Source organism: Entelurus aequoreus, linkage group LG12, assembly GCF_033978785.1.
Source record: "Entelurus aequoreus isolate RoL-2023_Sb linkage group LG12, RoL_Eaeq_v1.1, whole genome shotgun sequence".
NCBI lineage: Eukaryota > Metazoa > Chordata > Actinopteri > Syngnathiformes > Syngnathidae > Entelurus > Entelurus aequoreus.
The window spans coordinates 65,990,366-65,995,860 of record NC_084742.1 but is presented as its reverse complement, the minus strand read 5'-3'; the positions used below and the strand labels follow the sequence as shown (position 1 = coordinate 65,995,860).

Here is a 5,495-nt window from a genome sequence, read left to right as displayed (position 1 = left end):
TGCCTTTTATCTCCACGACAATACATCGGCGAAATGCTTTAGCTACGAGCTAACGTGATAGCATCGTGCTTTAACTGCATATAGAAACAAAAAAAATAAACCCCTGACTGGAAGGATAGATAGAAAATCAACAATACTATTAAACCGTGGACATGTAAATACACGGTTAATGCTTTCCAGGCTGGCGAAGGTTAACAATGCTGTGCTAACGACGCCATTGAAGCTAACTTAGCAACAGGACCGCACAGAGCTATGCTAAAAACATTAGCTCTCCACCTACGCCAGCCAGCCCTCATTTGCTCATCAACACCCGTGCTCACCTGCGTTCCAGCGATCGGCAGAAGGACGAAGGACTTCACCCGATGCGTTTGGCGGCCCGGAGACGTAGGAAGTCAAGGTGAGGTCGGCGGCTAGCGCTCCAACAAAGTCCTCCTGGTTGTGTTGCTGTAGTCCGCTGCTAATACACCGATCCCACCTACAACTGTCTTCTTTGCAGCCTTCATTGTTCATTAAACAAATTGAAAAAGATGTCCAGAATACTGTGGAATTCTGAAATGAAAACAGAGCTTTTTGTATAGGATTCTACGGGGTACCATAACTTCCGTTACTCGGACTTCGTCACGCGCATACGTCATCATACCGCGACGTTTCAGCCGGATATTTCCCGGGAAATTTTAAATGTCACTTTATAAGTTAACCCGGCCGTATTGGCATGTGTTGCAACGTTTAGATTTCATCATTGATATATAAACTATCAGACTACGTGGTCGCTATTAGTGGCTTTCAGTAGGCCTTATTTGCAAAAAAAAAAATAAAGTTTATGAGTTTGAACATCAAATATGTTGTCTTTGTAGTGCATTCAATTGAATATGGCTTGAAAATGATTTGCAAATCATTGTATTCCGTTTATATTTACGTCTAACACAATTTCCCAACTCATATGGAAACGGGGTTTGTACATTTGATTATTTACAATCCGGGGAGGTGGGATGTGGAAGGGAGGGTGTTAGTTTAGGGTTGAAGTTGCCTGGAGGTGTGCGTTGGTCCCCAGCTTCTGCCGGAGGAGGGGATGGAGGACAGCTCCCTCTTGGTCCTCAGTTGCCAAGGTCTCTGAATGGTAGGGCGACGGTGAGGCGGTAGGTTGCAGCCGTTTGAGCGACTGAAGGAGCCTCTGCTTCCGGAACAACAGCTTGCTCTCTTTGATTTAAAAGCACAAGTTATCTCGATGTTACTTTGCCCTTCCCAGCCTCAGATCAATTCACATGCCAACGCATCCCCGCGCTTTTTCCCCGTGTGTCGTCAGGGCAGATTTACACCTTGTTCCTTCGGTATATTCATTTAATACTAATTGCCCCCCCCCCCCCCCCCACGCCACCCCCCCCCCCCCCCACCTGTCCTTGTGTAACCCCAAGCGGCCCCTGCGGGATTCAGCCGAGTGACTGGTGGAGATGGACGTAATGAGACAGGTCCATGCAGGCTGGGAGACGGCGGCCGGGCCATAAACAAGGTGAAAAGCAATCAGGTGAGGGCGGGCTGCGAGTCTCAAGAGGAGAGCGGGCGGAGACAAAGACAAAGACATGATTTTCACCACAGAAATGACATTTTGCTTCCAGTCGGCTCTCGTTTTATTTATTTTTTACGCTCGTCCTTATGTGAGTAACAGCTCACCTTATATCATACCCTTTGTAATTACAGGTATATGCTACACACCTGTATACGTTTGATTGATGGTATTAATAGGCCTGGGCCCACGATATACTGACCTGCAAATTATTGCCGATGAACGATATTATTGCCTTTTTTTTTTTTTTTTAACCACATACACCACATGGCAACACATAATAATAATAATAATAATAATAATAATAATGCAAGTATACCCTTTCAAATTCAATAAACTAGTATTTCTCCTATATTTCAACATTGTTATTGAAATGTAAACTTTGAAATACCATGTTAAATAAAGCAAAAAATATATAAAAATTAAATATACTCTGTAAAGAAAATGTTGCACTTCAATAAAAATCACAACTGCAAGTATATATATATATAATGTAGTAACAGACACCTTCATAACAATATGTAATATGTACAATATACACACTGCAAGTATATATATAATGTAGTAACAGACACCTTCATAACAATATGTAATGTGTACAATATACACACTGCAAGTATATATATAATGTAGTAACAGACACCTTCATAACAATATGTAATATGTACAATATACACACTGCAAGTATATATATATAATGTAGTAACAGACACCTTCATAACACTATGTAATATGTACAATATACACACTGCAAGTATATATATCATGTAGTAACAGACACCTTCATAACAATATGTAATATGTACAATATACACACTGCAAGTATATATATAATGTAGTAACAGACACCTTCATAACAATATGTAATATGTACAATATACACACTGCAAGTATATATATCATGTAGTAACAGACACCTTCATAACAATATGTAATATGTACAATATACACACTGCAAGTATATATATAATGTAGTAACAGACACCTTCATAACAATATGTAATATGTACAATATACACACTGCAAGTATATACATAATGTAGTAACAGACACCTTCATAACAATATGTAATATGTACAATATTTACCATATTTTGATCATTTTAATCACTAATCGGGACTGATTTCTTCCGCGCATTGATATCCGTTTCCTTATCAACACACTTCCGACTTCTGGCAACAAATGTGTGTTCCTACTTCAGGAAAAAAATGTGTGTGTGTTTTCTAATCATAGCAGACTTGGTAATAGACAACAAAAACGACTATTTTTAAGCAAATGAGGATTCAAAACTTTATCTTTTTGACACTGAATATACTGAGGATGAACTACTGCTTATAGCAGCCAACACGAAGGAAGAGTGAGACGTTGGAGCAGACGAAAGCCGAGAGAGTGATGTGAAAGTGGGTCGAAGCGGCAAAATGTGGAATTTGAAGCCGAGCTTTTTTGACATAAATGGAGTGCTTACCCAAATATGATATGTTTTTTACCCAGCACAGATTGGTGTCCTACCACTGTGTTGTGCATTACAAACTCAAACGCCTTTCAAGTTGTCGTAGAAGCTAGCTCATCTCTTTCTGTAGTTAGCGTTTACGGCTAATACCGTAGCACGCGGATGTGTTAGTACGCCAGAAAAATAGTTCCTCTGTGTTCACTCTTACACTAAGAATGTTGCTACAGTTTGGTTACTATACATGTTACACAACGTAAATGAAGTATTTTTGACAGTTTTTGAATGCATTTTTTTAAAAGTAATTTAGCAAGAATGAGCTGATTTTTATATGTTAAAATGCAAAAAAAAAACAACTTTTGTCTTCTTGTCTCTAATGATTGTGAATGTCTAGCAAAATTCCCTCCCAAAATTGCAGTTCCCCTTTAAATGGTTGCATGTTTTATTATAGTTTAATAAAGTACTCCACTTTTCATATAATTTGATTCTTTTTATTGACTTTTGTAAAAACCTAACAGCCTCTGCTTCCGCCTGAGAAGAAGCCGGCTGTGCGCTAATAACGATGTAAAAACCAGGACTTGACGGCCCCCAGCGGGCAGATGTAACCCGTCTGACAAATATTGCTATCAGGGGGTCTGGGACCATTTTCATTTCTAATAGTGCTTCAGCAAATACCCTTCTGAAAACTTTCCAAACAAGGACACAGCATGTGGAACATTTCCCAGCATGCACCTGTCACATATGTGGTGAAATTATAGCCTTGGAATGGTGCACACAATGCACCATTTACGACGAGATGAATGAGTGAACGCTCCAATGCTGACAGAATGTAGTGTGAATGTAAGAATAGCTTTGAATGTTGGAATGGTTTGAATGTTGACGAGTTTGAATTTCCAGGAAAACCGGAATTTGGTTTGGAACTTGGGAAAGTGTTAGTTGGATGAGTGGAATGTGTTGATGTTGGGGGAAAAAAGTATATTGACGGATAAACCTGAAGCGTTGAGTACCTAAAATAATAATACAAATATGAAATTACATTGTTTTTAACATTTTTTCATGAACAAACTATAGGGGGTCCTGAAGGTTAAAAAAAAAGAATATATATATATTTATTGTATTTATTTTGAAAATAAAGAAATATCAAAATGTCCTCCTCCGGCTTTGATTTTTTTAGTGTTTTTTATTTTATTTTTTAGAAAACAATCATTGCTCAGAAAATAATAATCAATTTAATAATGCTGTTATGAATTATTGACCTATTTAAGGCCTAAATTACTTCACATCAAATATTCCTCTTTGAAATATTTTTGGGGAAAATGTTGCATATTTCGTGTTTTTGGCATAAAACATTTAAAAAAAAAATTTTTTTAATTAAACTTTATATTGACAGATAAACCTGAAGCATTGAATAATTTAAATAATAATACAAATATTATTTAAAAAATATTGTTTTTAAAAACAAATCATGAACAAACTATAGGGGGGTCCTGAAGGTAAAAAATATATATTTTGAAAATAAAGAAATATCAAAAATGGGCCCCGCCGGCTTTGATTTTTCAGTGTTTTTTAAAAAAAAATTTTTAGAAAAAAATCATTGCTCAAAAAATAATAATCAATTTAATACTGCTGTTATGAATTATTGACCTATTTAAGGCCTAAATTACTTCACATCAAATATTCCTCTTTGAAATATTTTTGGGGAAAATATTGCATATTTAGTGTTTTTGGCATAAAACATTCAAAAAAAATGTTTTTTTAATTAAACTATATATTGACAGATAAACCTGAAGCATTGAATAATTTAAATAATAATACAAATATTATTAAAAAAATATTGTTTTTAAAAACAAATCATTAACAAACTATAGGAGGGTCCTGAAGGTAAAAAAATATATATTTTGAAAATAAAGAAATATCAAAAATGGGCCCCGCCGGCTTTGATTTTTCAGTGTTTTTTAAAAAATTTTTAGAAAAAAATCATTGCTCAAAAAATAATAATCAATTTAATAATGCTGTTATGAATTATTGACCTATTTAAGGCCTAAATTACTTCACATCAAATATTCCTCTTTAAAATATTTTTGGGGAAAATATTGCATATTTCGTGTTTTTGGCAGAAAACATTCAAAACAAATGTTTTTTTAATTAAACTTTATATTGACAGATAAACCTGAAGCATTGAATAATTTAAATAATAATACAAATATTATTAAAAAAATATTGTTTTTAAAAACAAATCATTAACAAACTATAGGAGGGTCCTGAAGGTAAAAAATATATATTTTGAAAATAAAGAAATATCAAAAATGGGCCCCGCCGGCTTTGATTTTTCAGTGTTTTTTTAAAAAAAAATTTAGAAAAAAATCATTGCTCAAAAAATAATCAATTTAATAATGCTGTTATGAATTATTGACCTATTTAAGGCCTAAATTACTTCACATCAAATATTCCTCTTTGAAATATTTTTGGGGAAAATATTGCATATTT

The 5,495-nt window shown here is 34.9% G+C and overlaps 1 long non-coding RNA gene across 2 annotated transcripts in view; it reads left to right on the top strand.

The window, feature by feature from the left end:
• Positions 1–1,707, top strand: part of LOC133662926 (uncharacterized) — a 22,521-nt gene extending 20,814 nt beyond the window's left edge. For both annotated transcript variants that reach the window (XR_009828188.1, XR_009828187.1), the window contains exon 2: positions 1,413–1,707. This is a non-coding gene — a long non-coding RNA (uncharacterized LOC133662926). The remainder of the gene's footprint in view (positions 1–1,412) is intronic.
• Positions 1,708–5,495: the final 3,788 nt, after the last annotated feature.